The sequence below is a fragment of the Mobula hypostoma genome, chromosome 20 (genome assembly GCF_963921235.1).
Source record: "Mobula hypostoma chromosome 20, sMobHyp1.1, whole genome shotgun sequence".
In the NCBI taxonomy this organism is placed as follows: domain Eukaryota; kingdom Metazoa; phylum Chordata; class Chondrichthyes; order Myliobatiformes; family Myliobatidae; genus Mobula; species Mobula hypostoma.
Genome location: NC_086116.1, coordinates 19,888,173 through 19,904,323, shown reverse-complemented (window position 1 = coordinate 19,904,323; position 16,151 = coordinate 19,888,173). Strand labels below are relative to the sequence as shown.

General features: G+C 40.6%; 1 protein-coding gene across 1 annotated transcript in view; it reads left to right on the top strand.

Annotated features, from left to right (window-relative positions):
* Positions 1–1,202: 1,202 nt before the first annotated feature.
* LOC134359363 (proton myo-inositol cotransporter-like) overlaps positions 1,203–16,151 on the top strand; it is a 169,136-nt gene continuing 154,187 nt past the window's right edge. The window contains exon 1 of the mRNA XM_063072496.1: positions 1,203–1,223. The gene's annotated coding sequence lies outside the window, so the exon portion shown is untranslated. The remainder of the gene's footprint in view (positions 1,224–16,151) is intronic.

Sequence of the window (16,151 nt, the reverse complement as noted above, 5' to 3'; positions counted from 1 at the left end):
ATTTACTGAAAAACTCAGAGGAACTCAGCATGTCGAGCATCATATGAACGAGGAAAAGAATTGTTGACATTTTAGACCGAAACCTCCATTAAGATTCAGATTTAATGGAACAATTCCATGTTTGAGGATTTTCAGTTTTGAAACTTAGACTGCAGAAACTGGTATTCTTTTCCTATGATCCTATGAAACTAGAAATGGCAAATTATTAGATAGTTTATGACCAGGAGCCAAAGAATTAAATCATAAGGGCAAATGCAACAAAGGGATGTGTGAAAAGTTTTATATTATCCCCCAAAGTTTTATATTAATAATTTTATATTAATCATTGTTGTTTTTAGTCCGTAAATACAATTTGTGGCATTGCAATTGAACCACAGTAATGTTACTGATAATTGCACACTGTTGCATGTCAATGATTAAATTCACCATAGGCTTCAATGTGGCAGCACACATTTTGGTTGATTCAGTAGCAGTTAGTCCTGCCTTCCTTGCTTCTGTGACAACATACTGCAGGCACTGAAAAGATGCCATCAAAGTTGTCTCTGAAAGCATAAGTGAAGCAACATCAGCATCTTTTCTGAAGCCAACATCTCAAGTATTCAAATAGCTTTGTTGGGGAAGCCACATTCAATACCAAATCCTGAAAAAGACACACTCAGGCTTTATCCGAGAAAGAGAGCATTTTCAAGTACTATTCATCTCATGTTGTTGATATTTATTGCTTATTTATTTTTATTATTCATTTTTATGTTTGTATTTGTACATCTTATTGTCTTTTCACATTGGTTATTTGTTTGTCCAGATGGATGTGGTCTTTCATTGATTCTATTATGTTTTTTTTGTATTTACTATGAATGGCTGCAAGAAAATGAATCTCAGTGTTGTATATGGTGGCATATATGTACTTTGATAATAAATTTACTTTGTATTTTGACAGGAAAAGATGTGCTCAAATCCTCTCTGGAGAAATGCAACATGCCTATGAAGTTCTGGGAAGCTGGTCCACGGCTGTTCACAGTGGAAAAGCATTCAAGATGCCACTAAGAATCTCATGTTTGTGCAAGGATAGATGAAAGTCTAATGTGAAAGTGGAAAATGTGCACGATTTCACAAACAAACCAACCGCCTGTCAGCTGGTTTCTGCTGTAAATGCTTATGGTTCTATTATTGGCCTCATCAGCCACTGTAGAACACCAGATTTGGAATAGAAGCAAGTCATCAAGGTACTGCTTGAGTCAAATTATAAAATAGAGGTTGGTTCTTAGTGAAGTAGTTGTGGTTGGACCTCAAACACTGCCCAGAGAAATCCCTGCATTGAAATTTTGGAACAGAAATGCTTAGCTTTTCACAACCAAAGTGATCAGGTCACTGAAACATTAGCAGTAAGTCTGCTTCTCACTCCCCAAATGTTGTCTGAATGCTGATTATTTCCAGTGTTCAGTTTTTATTTCAGTATTGTGTTTAAATAACTATCTTTTATTCTCTATTCTCATTTAACTAGTGCTCCTTGACATACCACTCAATGAAAACACTGCAACTGTGTCATTCTCATCTTGCCACTGGAATTTAACTTGCGTTTAAGTTTGGAACCAAAATGTAGCAATGTTTGGAGTGCGTCAGTTATGGCAGAAACCAAACTAAGCTTTAGCAAGCTGGTTGTGGATGAGCAATTACTGCCTTCCATTATTTTGAAGACGTTCTGACATAGACAGCTGGTGTGGTAATTAGATGGATTGGATTTTTCCTGCTTTTTTATGGACAGATTGGGTCTATGTAATTTTCTGGCGAAATTGAAACACTCCGGTTAAAATACTGGTTTGTAATCCACAAACATACTCTGATGATGTTGATGTACCAGCCCAAATTCCAATAGAAAGCTGGGGACTTTATTTCACTTTTAGAATAAAAGATTGGTAAAAATAATGGTAACTATAAACTTTTTAGAATAAAAGGTTAGTTAACAGGAATGTTAACTATGAAGCCGCTGGATAACGGCAAATTCATCTGCTTCATGGAAGGAAAATTGTCACTATCCAATTCTAGACAATGTCTTCAGCACCATAACCTAAATGCTGGAAGGATCCAGAGCTTAGTTTTGGACAGATTGGGTCTGTGCAAAGGAAGTACCAGCAAGAGATCCAATCTGGTACACATTTTCATGATGAAGGTGTACAAAAGTTGGCCAAAATGCTAAAGTTAATGTTAAAACACAATATCAAAGTATAGTCAAGCAAACAGTGATACACAGCCAACCCATCTCCTAGATCTCAATTTAGTTAAGAAAATCCCAAAGTTACTACTTATATTTTATACTTTATTGTCGCCAAACAATTTACAACCATCACAGCGATATTTGATTCTGCGCTTCCCGCTCCCTGAATTACAAATATTAAATATTAAAATAGTAAAAATTAGTAAATATTTAAAAAATTAAATTATAAATCATAAATAGAAAATAGAAAAATGGAAAGTAAGGTAGTGCAAAAAAACCGAGAGGCAGGTCTGGATATTTGGAGGGTACGGCCCAGATCCGGGTCAGGATCCGTTCAGCAGTCTTAACACAGTTGGAAAGAAGCTGTTCCCAAATCTGGCTGTACGAGTCTTCAAGCTCCTGAGCCTTCTCCCGGAGGGAAGAGGGATGAAGAGTGTGTTGGCTGGGTGGGTCGTGTCCTTGATTATTCTGGCAGCACTGCTCCAACAGCATGCGGTGTAAAGTGAGTCCAAGGACGGAAGACTGGTTTGTGTGATGTGCTGCGCCTTGTTCACGATCTTCTGCAGCTTCTTTCGGTCTTGGACAGGGCAACTTCCATACCAGGTTGTGTGCATCTATAAAACTTAGGGTTTTAGGGGACAGACCAAATTTCTTTAGTATTCTCGGGAAGTAAAGGCGCTGGTGGGCCTTCTTGGCAGTGGACTCTGCTTGGTTGGACCAAGTCAGGTCATTTGTGATATTGACCCCGAGGAACTTAAAGCTTTTGACCTGTTTCACTTGCGCACCACCGATGTAGATTGGGTCGTGCGGTCCGCTACTCCTTCTGAAGTCAACAACCAATTCTTTTGTCTTGCTGATGTTGGGGGATAGGTTATTGTCTTCGCACCATGCCACCAGGTTCTTAATTTCCTCTCTGTACTCAAACCCATCATTAACCGAGATATGGCCTACAATTGTTGTGTCATCAACAAACTTATATATTGAGTTTGATGGAAACTTGGCTACACAATCATGGGTATACAGTGAGTACTGCAGGGGGCTGAGTACACATCCTCGTGGGGCACCGGTGCTCAGAGTGATTGTAGAGGAGAGCTTGTCCCCTATTTTTACAGCCTGTGTCCTGTCTGTGAGGAAGTTGAAGATCCAGCTGCACATCTGAGTGCTAAGGCCCAGGTGCCAGAGCTTAGGAATCAGTTTATTTGGAATGATAGTATTAAAGGCAGAGCTGTAGTCAATGAAAAGGAGCCTTACGTATGCGTCTCTATTCTCCAGGTGTTCTAAGGAGGAATGTAGGGCCAGGGAGATGGCATCTGCCGTTGACCTGTTGCAACGCGTCGATGTTATCTAACAGTGTTATCTGTAATAAATATTTGGTTTTCTTAAAATTCAGGCTCGTAACAGATTCAACAAAAAGGCAAAGCTGTAACATTTTAAGATAATCCAACTTCGACCCAAGAAAGATAGAATAATATGTCCATAAGATATAGGAGCAGAATTAGGCATTTGGCCCATTCTGATACATTTCCCTCTCAGCCCCAATCTCCTGCCTTCCCTCTGTATCTTTTCATGCCCTGACTAATCACAAATCCATCAAACTAAATATACCCAATGACTTGGCCTCCACAGCCATCCAGGCAACAAATTCCACAGGCTCACCACACTCTGGCTAAATAAGTTCCTTTTCATCTCCATTCTAAAAGGACACCCAGCTATTCTGAGGCAGTGTCCTCTGGTCTTAGATTCCCCCATCATAGGAAACATCCTCTCCAGATCCACTATCAAGGCTTTTCAAAATTCAAAAGGTTTTAATGAGATTCACCCCATTCAACTATCCTCATATCAACTGTGAACTTGGCCACAAAGCTATCAATTCTGTCACCAAGTTATTGACAGTGATGAAAAAGGTGGTCACAACATAGACCCCTGTAGAACACTACTAGTCGTTGACAGCTAACCAGAAAAGGCTCCATTTATTCCCACTCTTTGCCTCCTGCCAATCAGCCACTGTTCCATCCATGCTATTATCTTTCCTGTAATACCATAGGCTCTTAACTTGTTAAGCTTCCTCAAGTGTGGCACATGTCAAAGGCCATCAGATTCTGCTTTCTGTCCCCCTTGTTATTTATTCAACAAATTCCAACAGATTTGTCAGGCAAGATTTTCCTTAAAGAAACCATGCTGACTTTGGCCTCTTATCATGTGCCTCCAAGTTCCCCAAAACCACTTCCTTAACAATTGATTTCAACATCTTCCCAACCACAAAGGTCAGACTAACTGACCTGTAATTTCCCTTCTCGAAGAGTGGAGTGACATTTGCAATTTTCGAGTCCTCTGGAACCATGCCAGAATCCATTGATTATTGGAAGATCATGCCTCCACAATCTTTTCAGCTACCTCTTCCAGAATCCTGGGGTACATACCAACTGGTTCAGATGACATATTTACCTTTAGAGCTTTCAGTTTCCCAAGCACCTTCTCCCTAGTAATGGCATATTCTCACACATCTGCTCCCTGATGTTTTTGGACTTCTAGCATACTGCTAGTGTCTTTCACAGTGAAGACTGATGTAAAGTACTTATTCGGTTCATCCAGCATTTCCTTGTCCACCATCATTTTCCAATGGTCCATTATTTACTCTCAGAACTCTTTTACACTTTGTATTATCTAATCAAACTTATTTACCCTTTTTATTATTGGCTAGCCTACCATCGTAATCAATCTTTTCCTTCTTTATGACTCTTTTAGTTGTCTTCTCTAATATTTGCTCTATTATATATCCTCTCTTTGGATTTAATGTTGGCTTTAGGTCAACCACTGTTGTATCATTCTGCCTTTAGAGTATTTCTTCTTTGGGACGCACCTCTCCTGCACCTTCCAAATTGCTCCCAGAGACTCCAACCATAGCTGCTCTACCATCATCCCTGCTAGTGCTCTCTTCCAATCAATTTTAGCCAGCTCCTCTCACATGCCTCTGTAATTACTTTTACTCTACTGTAATACTGATACATTTAACTTTATTTTCTCCTTCTCAAATTACAGGGTGAATTCTATCCTATTACGATTACGGACCCCTAAAGGTTCCTTTCCCTTAAGCTCTCTAATCAATTTCTGTTCACCATACAACGCCCAATCCAGAATATCTGATCCCCTCGTGGGCTTAACCACAAGCTGCTCTAAAAAGCCATCTCATAGGCATCCTCTGGGATCCAGCAGCAACCTAACTTTTACCTACATATTGAAATCCCCACAACTATTGTAACATTGGCCTTTTGACATGCATTTCCTATCTCCCATTATAATTCCTAGACATTTTTACTACTATTTGGAGGTCTGTATATAATTCCCATCTGTATATAACTACCCAAAATGATTCTACAGTTTTCAATGCTATCTCACCTCTTTTGAATGATTTGATTCATTTTTACCAACAGTGCCATCCCATCTTCACGGCCTACTTGCCTGTCCTTTCGATACAATATGTATCCTTGGACATTAAGCTCCCACCGATAATCTTCTTTCAGCCACATTCAGGGGCACCTACACCGTCATACATGCGAATCTGTAACTGTGCTACAAGTTCATCTACCTTATTCCTCTTCTTGTTTTATGGCGATTGGCACCCAACTTAACGGTGCATTACTGCCACCTTCTGCTCCAGAGTGTGCAATAGACTTACATTCTAAATTCCTTCACCCAATGATACACACACACATACCCTAACCTACATTTTATCCTCCCATCTTTGGCCATCCTAGTACCCTATTCCTGCTTATTCATCATATCCTATAAAAAAAACCCTGTACCTCTTAAGAAAGCTAAAAATACCCTGACCTGTGCTCTCTCACCCATGCCCAGCAACCCTTTTAATGTGAATCCCTGCATCCCCAATTCCCTTAGATTGATTATCATCATCTCTCTCTGTATCCTATACTTACTGCAACTCAGAACTAAATGATCTACTGACTCCTCTTCCTGACATTCCTCACAATCCTGTCTGGTGTATCCCTATCATTTTCAATGTTTTGTTTAACATACAGTGCCCCAGCCTTAACCTAGTCCACACAGTCTCCTCTCTTTCGTATCCACTACCTACCCTAGTACCTGCAACACTTTTTTATATTTGATATACTGTACAGTAAATGCCTCCCTTTCCCCTCCCTGTCCCATCTTTCTTGCCATATCTTTTCCCAGATTACACACTTAACCTCTGCTTTACTGATACTAATATGCATTTCTATATTTTCTTTAACGCCCTCTTTGCCAGCTCATCCACCCTCTCATTCCCCTTCACCCCTATGTGTGCTGGAACCCATAAAAATTTTACTTGACCTCCCTGATTTGCAATCCTTGTGACTGACTGAAGGACTTCATAAAGGACATCTTGCCGACTGATGGAGTGAAAAGACCTTAAACTTGCTAGAACTGAGGATGAATCTGAGCATATCAACACTTTGACTTGTCTAGCTTTCTCCACCCATCGGAACACAACCAACACTGCCAGCATCTCCACTGTATACACCACTAATTTATTAGATATTCTTCTGCTGATTCCAATTTCTTTTGCTGGTACAACCACCCCAAACCATGTCACTCTTGTTTCAGGTTCCTTAGCACCATCTGTATAAATCTGGGTATAATCACTATATTTTTCCATCACATGACAGTTAAATGCACTTACCAAAACAGTTTTATATTTTCCTTTCCTTTTTACCTCTAACAATTGCCAGTCTATGTCAGGCCATACAAGCTTCCATGGAGCTACAATCGGATAAACTACTGAAGAACTTATCCTTAGATCAAATATTTCACATTCTTTAGCAATATCATTCCCTACCTGACTAAAGTTATCTCTCTGAAACCTCCAATTCTTCTAGCACTCCTGCAACACTCCTTTTGCAGGGTGAGAATCATTCTGTCCCTGCAAAATAGCCCAGTAGTTTGCTATCAATTATCTATCTTAGTTCCAAAGGCATTACTCCCATTTCTACCTATAGGGCTGATACTGGTGATGTTTTAAAAGCCCCACTGCACACCCTCAAAGCCTGAGACTGAATTGCATCCAGTTTCCTTATAAGAGACCTAGCTGCCGATCCATATGCTATACTTCCATAGTCCAATACAGATCTTACTAAAGCCACATACATTCTCTTCAACACTGAACAACTTGCTCCCCATTCCCTACCAGTCAAACATCTCATCACATTTATTACTTTTTTTTACATTTCTCCTCAACTTTCCTGATATGGTCTGCCCATGTTAATTGTGAATCAAATGTAACTCCCAGAAATTTAAATGATCTAACCCTTTCTAATTCAATCACATACATCCTTAACTTCTTCCCTACCTCAATTGTTTTCCTGGTGAAAAATACAGTTTGAGTTTTTTCCACTGAAAATCTACATCCCCAATCATAACCCCACTCCACCACTTCATCAATTGCTCCTTGTAGTTTCCTCACTATATGCTCCATGTTCCTGCCTCTTTTCCACAAGGCCTCACCATCCACAAACAGTGACCTACCTATATCCACTGGTCTCTTTGTGAAGATATCATTGATCATAATGATGAAAAGTAACGGACTAATCACACTACCTCGAGGTGTGCCATTTCCCACTATGTACTGTTTGGATAATTCTGATCCAATCCGAACTTGATTTTTTCTACCAAACAAAAAAATCTTTAATCCAATTAAAAACTCTCCCACCAACCCCCATCTTGTGCAGTTTAATTAACAATCCTTCCTTCCACATCCTATCATAGGCTTTTACAATGTCAAAAAACACTGCAACTACTGACTCTTTATTTGCCTGGGCCTTTTTTATTTCAGTCTCTAACCTTACCACTGAGTCCATGGAATTCCTTCCCTTCCTAAAACCACTCTGGTAACTTGCCTGCATTCCTCTCTTCTCAAGCTCATACGATAACCTTTCTGTTATCATCCTTTCCATTATCTTACATATATTTGATGGTAATGCTTTTGGTCTGTAGCTAGTGGGTTTTGACGGATCTTTGCCGGGTTTCTTTCTTGGAATTACTACTGCTTCTTTCCATGAACTTGGTAATCTGCCCTCCTCCCACACTCTGTTATAAAAATGCAGCAACTTCAAGAGCGCTCCTTCTCTTAGATTTTTTAGCATAACATAGCATATCAGATCTTTCCCTAGGGAGGTTGGTCTCGACCTCTTTATTGCTCTCACCATTTCTGCCAACGTAAATGGATCAATTATATCATCTGTTTCTTCCCTCCTGTTTAACATACCTAGGTGTTGATTCATTGTTCTTTCCCTTCTTCAGACAAATTTTCTGAACTGTGCATCTGTACAAATGACTTGGCCATGATCTCAGCCTTATTCCTACTGGAGACTGCTGTTTCCTCCTCAGATATTATTAATGGATATTCCCATTCCCTTCTATCTCCCCCCATCCTCTTAATCATTCCCCATACCCTCTCCCACAGGTGTTGTTCTTCCCATTTTGTTGCAAAGACTCCTCCAACTTGCCCTTTTAGCTTGACGTATAGTTCTTTTCACCACTACCTGTGCCTTCTTATATTGAATCAAATGCTGCATATTATGGGTCCTTTTAACTAGCTTGAATGCTCAATTTCTGTTTTTTTTTACAGCCTGACAATATTCCTCTGTCCACCATGGTACCAGTTTTCTATGCATCTTATTTTTACTCCTGGGTATAGATCCTTCTGCTGCCATAATAATTGCTGAAGTCACCTGACTGTTTAATTTATCTATATTTCCAGAAATGTCAATCTTTGTCAATGCCTCTTCACGCAACTTCTGGAACTTATCCCAATCTGCTTTTCCAAACACCCACTTTGGGATTCCATCACCTGGTCTTACTTCAATTATTTCACTCACTGAACATAAAACTGGGTAGTGATCACTGCCTACTGCGGAAGCAGTCCAAACTCCCCAGTTACTAACACCAGCCAACATATTAGACACTAACGTAATATCTAATACTGACTCAGTTCCTGTTGTTAAGTTTATCCTTATTCCGCTACCATCATTCATACACACCAAATCCCTTTCTTCCATCAAATCTTCAATTACCTTTCCATTTGAATCTATAATCGTATCCCCCCATATTGTGCTATGAGCATTGAAATCTGCACACCACACTACTTTATGTCTGTTCTGTCCTTGTATCCTTAATAGGCTGTCTAAATCCAACCTTTTACATTGATTGTAGTAGTTAATTATAACCACTCCCTCCCCTCTCTCCCACACTTCCAGCACTATGTATTCCTGATCATCTCCTTTTTCCAATATCCTCTATGGTATACCTTGTTTGATTAACATTGCACAAACCCCTCCTCCCCCTAGAATTCTATTTTTCCTTATCATTGTATACGCATACACCACAAAGTCTGAGGTTGGTTTCAACCGAATTTCCTGAATACATACTACATCCGGTTTTATAACAATTTCTTTAATAAAGTGCTGAATTCCTGGCTATTGGCCAGTAAGCTCCTTGCATTATTAACCAACTCATGACACTTCCTGGCTTGACTGATTAGTGAGGTTCTCCCTCACTTCTTCCCATGTCAGTCCTACTAACCCTAAATGGTTCACTGCTGCTTTGACCACCAGCTGAATTTTATCAGTTTTTGACTTTACCTCAGCCGTACTATTAATCACTCCTGCAATGAATGTCACTGGAGCCTTTTTGTCTACATAAATCCTGTCATTTTTCCTTTGTTGCTACTCTCGCATCCCTATTGCTCCCTGTTCATTAGGAGCATTATTCCGTTCTCTTGACATTTTTACAGCTTCTGCATAAGTGATCTTTCTTTTCATTCTTATTTTTTGAATTTTATTCTCCCGTCTCATATCCTCACACCCACTATATGCCACAATTGCAGCATTTTGGTTGCACTCCTGTTCCGCACTTTCCATATTCATGATCATCCCCACATCTAGCACATCTTTTCTGCCTCTTACAGTTTTTAGCTATGTGTCCAAACCTTGACAATTATAGCACCTCAATGGCTTTGGCACATACACCCTTACTGGGTAACTCATGAAACCCAGGAACACTTTCCCTGGCACTCTTTCTTTTTCAAATTCAATCAATACTGTTTCACTTTCTTTTTTCATTCCCTCCTTTGTTGTTTTCGGTCTTTGAACATTTATTACTTTTCCTCCTTTGATATTCCTCTAACTCCTCCATATTTGTACTTATTAGTTTCCCTGTGATCACTCCTTTACATCCACTGCCATTTCGTGCCCCCACCCTCCTTGAGTATTCCACCTTGCATTTTCCTATCTCTTTTAGCTTGAGTGCTTTCTCAAGTTGTTCCTCATTCACACATTTTACCAATAGGTTGCCATCATTAAGAACTTTTGCAAATACTATTCCCCCTATCTTATTTGCCAGAGTTGTTGTTAGCACAAACGGGTTAATTTTCTTCATGTTTCCTTGAGCCTTCTCATTAAACCCAATAATGACAACACCTTGTCTCTGAACTTGTTTATCTTCCTCATTTTCATAGCTGTCTCCACTGTCATTTCTTATTCTTTTATTCCCTTTCATCTACCTTATTCTATATACATTGTGCATTCAAATATAAAATCTTCATTTATCCCCCCTTTACATTGCAGTTCATCACTGCAATTTTACCCGCTCAGCCTTTCCTAGCTAGCAGTCTACACACTACCTGTTTGTAAACCAAGTACCCCATTCTCAGCCCCATCACTATGGTTCCAATCACCCCAGAAAAATTAGTTTAAACCCTCCCGATCAGCTCTAGCAAACCTGCTTATAAGACCACAAGATATACGAGCAGAAGGTGGCCATTCGGCCCATTGAGTTTGCTCTGCCATTCAATCATGGGCTGATCCAATTCTTCCAGTCATCCCCACTCCCTGCCTTCTCCCCATACCCTTTGATGCCCTGGCTAATCAAGAACCTATCTACTTCTGCCTTAAATGCACCCAATGACTTGGCCTCCACAGCCGCTCGTGGCAACAGATTTACCACCCTCTGACTAAAGTAATTTCTCCGCATCTCTGTTCTAAATGGACATCCTTCAATCCTGAAGTCGTGCCCTCTTGTCCTGGACTCCCCTACCATGGGAAATAGCTTTGCCATTTCTAATCTGTTCAGACCTTGTAACATTTGGAATGTTTCTATGATATTCCCCCCTCATTCTCCTGAACTCCAAGGTATACAGCCCAAGAGCTGCCAGAGGTTCCTCATATGGTAACCCTTTCATTCCTGGAATCATTCTCGTGAATCTTTTCTGAACCCTCTCCAACGTCAGTATATTCTTTTTAAAATTAGGAGCCCAAAGCTCCACACAATACTCCAAGTGTGGTCTCACAAGTGCCTTATAGAACCTCAACATCACATCCCTGTTCTTATATTCTATACCTCTGGAAATGAATGCAAACATTGCATTCACCTTCTTCACCACCGACTCAATCTGGAGGTTAACCTTCAAGGTATCCTGCACAAGGACTCTCAAGTCCCTTTGCATCTCTGTATTTTGAATTCTCTCCCCATCTAAATAATAGTCTGTCCATTTTGTTTCTTCCACCAAAGTGCATGACCATACACTTTCCAACATTGTATTTCATTTGCCACTTCTTTGCCCATTCCCCTAAATTATCTAAGTCTCCCTGCAGGCTCTCTGTTTCCTCAATACTGTCTGCTCCTCCACCTAACTTGGTCACAAATCCATTAATCCCATACTCCTAATCATTGACATACATCATAAAAAGCAGCAGTTCCAACACCAACCCCTGTGGAACTCCACTGGTAACCGGCAGCCAGCCGGAATAGGATCCCTTTATTCTCACTCTGTTTTCTGCCAATCAGCCAATGTTCCATCTGTGCTCGTAACTCCCCTGTAATTCCACGGGATCTTATCTTGCTAAGCAGCCTCATGTGCAGCACCTTGTCAAAAGCCTTCAGAAAATCCAAGTACACCACGTCTACTGCATCTCCTTTGTCTACCCTGCTTGTAATTTCCTCAAAAAATTGCAGGTCAGTCAGGCAGGATTTTCCTCTCAGGAAACCATGCTGGCTTTAGCCCATCTTGTCATTGTGCCTTCAGGTACTCTGTGATCTCATAGCTAACAATCGATTCCAACAACTTCCCAACCACTGATGTCAGGTTAACAGGTCTATAGTTTCCTTTCTGCTGCCTCCCACCCTTCTTAAATAGTGGAGTAACATTTGCAATTTTCCAGTCATCCGGTACAATGCCAGAATCTATTGATTCTTGAAAGATTATTGTGGACGCATCCGCAAACTATCCGGCTACTTCCTTCAGAACCCGAGGATATATTCCATTAGGTCCAGGAGATTTATCCACCCTCAGACCATTAAGCTTCCTGAGCACCTTCTCAGTCATAATTTTCACTGTACATACTTCACTTCCCTGACACTCTTGAATGTCCGGTATACTACAGATGTATTCCACTGTGAAGACCGATGCAAAATACGCATTCAGTTCTTGTGCCATCTCTTAAAACATTTTTGGTATCATCTTTGATATTAGTCGCCAGCTTCCTTTCATAATTCACCTTTTCCTTCCTAATGTCCTTCTTAGTTTCCTTTTGCAAGGTTTTTAAAAGCTTCCCAATCCTCTATCTTCCCACTAGCTTTGGCTTCCTTGTGTGCCCTCTCTTTTGCTTTAACATTGGCACTGACTTCACTTGTCAGCCATGGTAGTGCTCTTCTTCCCTTTGAAAATTCCTTCTTATTTGGAATATATCTGTATTGCATTTCCCTCATTTTTCGCAGGAACTCCAGCCATTTCTGCTCTGCTGTCCTTCCTGCTGGTGTCCCTTTCCAGTCACTTTGACCAGTTCCTTTCTCATGCCATTGTAATTTCCTTTATTCCACTTAAATACCGACACATTGGATTTTAGTTTCTCCTTCTCAAGTTTCAAAGTGAACTCCATCATGTTGTGATCACTGTACACTAAGGGTTCCTTAACCTTAAGCTCTTATCACCTCTGGATCATTGCACAACACCCAATCCAGCACAGCCAATCCACTAGTGGGCACAACAACAAGCTGTTCTAAAAAGTCATCCCTTAGACATTCTACAAATTCTCTCTCTTGAAGTCCAGTACTGGCCTTGTTTCCCAATCTACTTTCATGTTAAAAGCCCCAACGATGATCATGACATTGCCCTTCTGACGTATCCCAGCTGCTGTTTGGAAGCCTGTATTATTAACTGCCATTAGGGTCCCTTTACCCTAGCCATTTCTTAACTCAACCCATAGACTCTACACCTTCCGATCCATGTCATTCCTTTCAAATGCTTTAATATTATTTCTTATACGCAGGACTACACCACTCCCTCTGCCAACTTGCCTATCTTTCTAATATATCATAAATCCTTGGATGTTCAGCTCCCAATGGTAGCCATCCTTTAGGCCAGTTTCAGAGATAGCCACAACATCACACTTGCCAATCTGTAACTGAATTTCAAGATCATCCATTTTATTTCTTATGCTGCGTGCATACAAATATAACAATTTCAGTCCATTCAAATATACCATTTTGTTTGCAAGGATATTGCCCCCCACCCCCCAAAGGTTCATGTGAAATCCACCCCTTTTTTTAAAGGTCGTACCTTCCCAAGAAGATATCCCAATGCTCCAAAAATCTGAAACCCTGCCCCTGACCAGTTAGAATGGAATTGAGGAAAAACTTTTTCAGACAGAGGGTTGTGGCTCTGTGGAATTCCCTGCCTTAGAAGGCAGTGGAGGCCAATTCTCTGGATTCTGCCAGATTATCCTTTTCTTACATTCACTGATGCAAGGCTTACTACCCTGGATGTCCTGCTTTTCAGCTTTCTGTCTAGCTCCCTAAAATTTCTCAGGACCTCCTCACCTTTCCAACCTGTCATTTGATGCTAATATGTACCAAGACTTCTGGCTGCTCGTCCTCCTACTTCACAATGCCGTGGATCCAATCTGAGAAATACCTGACCCTGGCACCTGGGAGGCAATATAGTACCCGTGTGTCTCTGTCGTGCCCACAGAATCTCGCCTCTATTCGTCTAACTATAGAGTCTCCTATCACTACAGCTTCCCTGGTAGGTCATCCGCTCAATAGTATCCAAGGTGGTATACTTATTATTGAGGTGAATGGCCATAGGGGTGCTCTGCATGCCTGCCAATTTCCCTTCCTTCTCCCGACAGTCACCCAATTACCTGCCACCTAGGGATGACTACCTCCCTATAGCGCCTATCTGTCGCTTGCTCAGTATCCCATATGAGCCAAAGGTCATTGAGCTGTAACTGGCGTTCCTTTAACACATTCTCTGAAGAGCTTCAGTTCAGTGCACTAACTGTGCCCTAACAAATGAGGAATAAAAAATAAAGTGCAAGGAGAAACTTACCTCTTACCTCACCCAAGCCTGATCAAATTCACTCCAACACCATCCCCTGCCCTATATTTATTCGTCCTTTCTTATGAATTCTGTTCACTGACTGGGCGCAATCCAATTCCGAAAACTGCTGAGAAGTGCTGCCTTTTAAAAATTTCAGCCTTGGACCTAAATGAAGTCGCTGCTTCTTCTCATTCTCCTGCTCACAGATTGGGCGCAATTCAATTCCGTATTTTCTACGTTTGCATATGTTAATGCACTAGAGTACGTAGACTGCAAAGGAATGAGTTTGCTGGAATTTGGATGGTTTAAGAGTTGGCATTCAAGATATTCAAATGACATTTCAAGATATTAAGGATAACACAGAATCAAGTTTATTAGCTTAGCAGGAGCAGTTCAATGCAATACATAATATAGAAGAAAAAAAAGTAAAAGTAACAGTACACATATATTGAATAGATTAAAAATCGTGCAAAAACAAATAATATATATTAAAGAAGTGAGGTAGTGTTCATATGTTCAATGCCCATTTTGGAATCAGATGGCAGAGGGGAAGAAGCTGTTCATGAATCACTGAGTGTGTGCCTTCAGGGTTCTGTACCTTTTACTTAGTGGTAACAACGGGAAAAGGGCATGCCCTGGGTGCTGGAGGTACTTAATAATGGATGTTACTTTTCTGAGACACCACTCCTTGAAGGTGTGTGTCCTGGATACTTTGTTGGCTAGTACCCAAGATAGAGCCGACTAAATTTACGATCCTCTGCAGTTTCTTTGGGTCCTGTGCAGTAGTACCCCATACCAGACAGCGATGCAGCCTGTCAGAATGCTCTCCACGGTACATCTACAGAAGTTTTTGAGTGTTTTGACACACCAAATCTCCTCAAACTCCTAAGTATAGTCCCTGTCTTGTCTTCTTTATAGCTGCATCAATAGGTTGGGACCAGGTTATGTCCTCAGAGATCTTGACACCCAGGAACTTGAAACTGCTCACTCTCTCCACTTCTGATCCTTCTATGAGCTTTGGTTTGTGTTCCTTCATCTTACCCTTCCTGAAGTCCACAATCAGCCCTTTCATCTTACTGACGTTGAGTTCAAGGTTGTTGCTACCAGACCACTCCACTAGTTGGTATATCTCACTCCTATTGGCCCTCTCATTTCCATTTGAGATTCTACCAACAAGGGCAGAAAGATCTTAAGATCAAGAAAAAATTTCCGCTGGTTAGAATGTTAAAAGTAAATGGAATTTTCTAAAAAATAAACTCAGATGTAAAGTTAAGATATGTATTCAAAAGTTGAAGAAATTTGAAACCTGTTTTCACAAATGTCGATTGATGCCAAGTCAATTGCCAATTTGAAAACTGAGCAACACACACAAAACACTGGAGGAACTCAACAAGTCAGGCAGATACTCCCTGAAATGTTGGCTGTTTATTCCCCTCCACAGATGTTGTCTGACTTGCCAACTTCCTCCAGAATTTTTTTGGTGTTGCTCAAGATTCCCAGCATCAGCATAATTTCAGATTTTTGAAATCTGAGATTATTTTGATAACTGAAAAGGTAAAAAAAAAACCA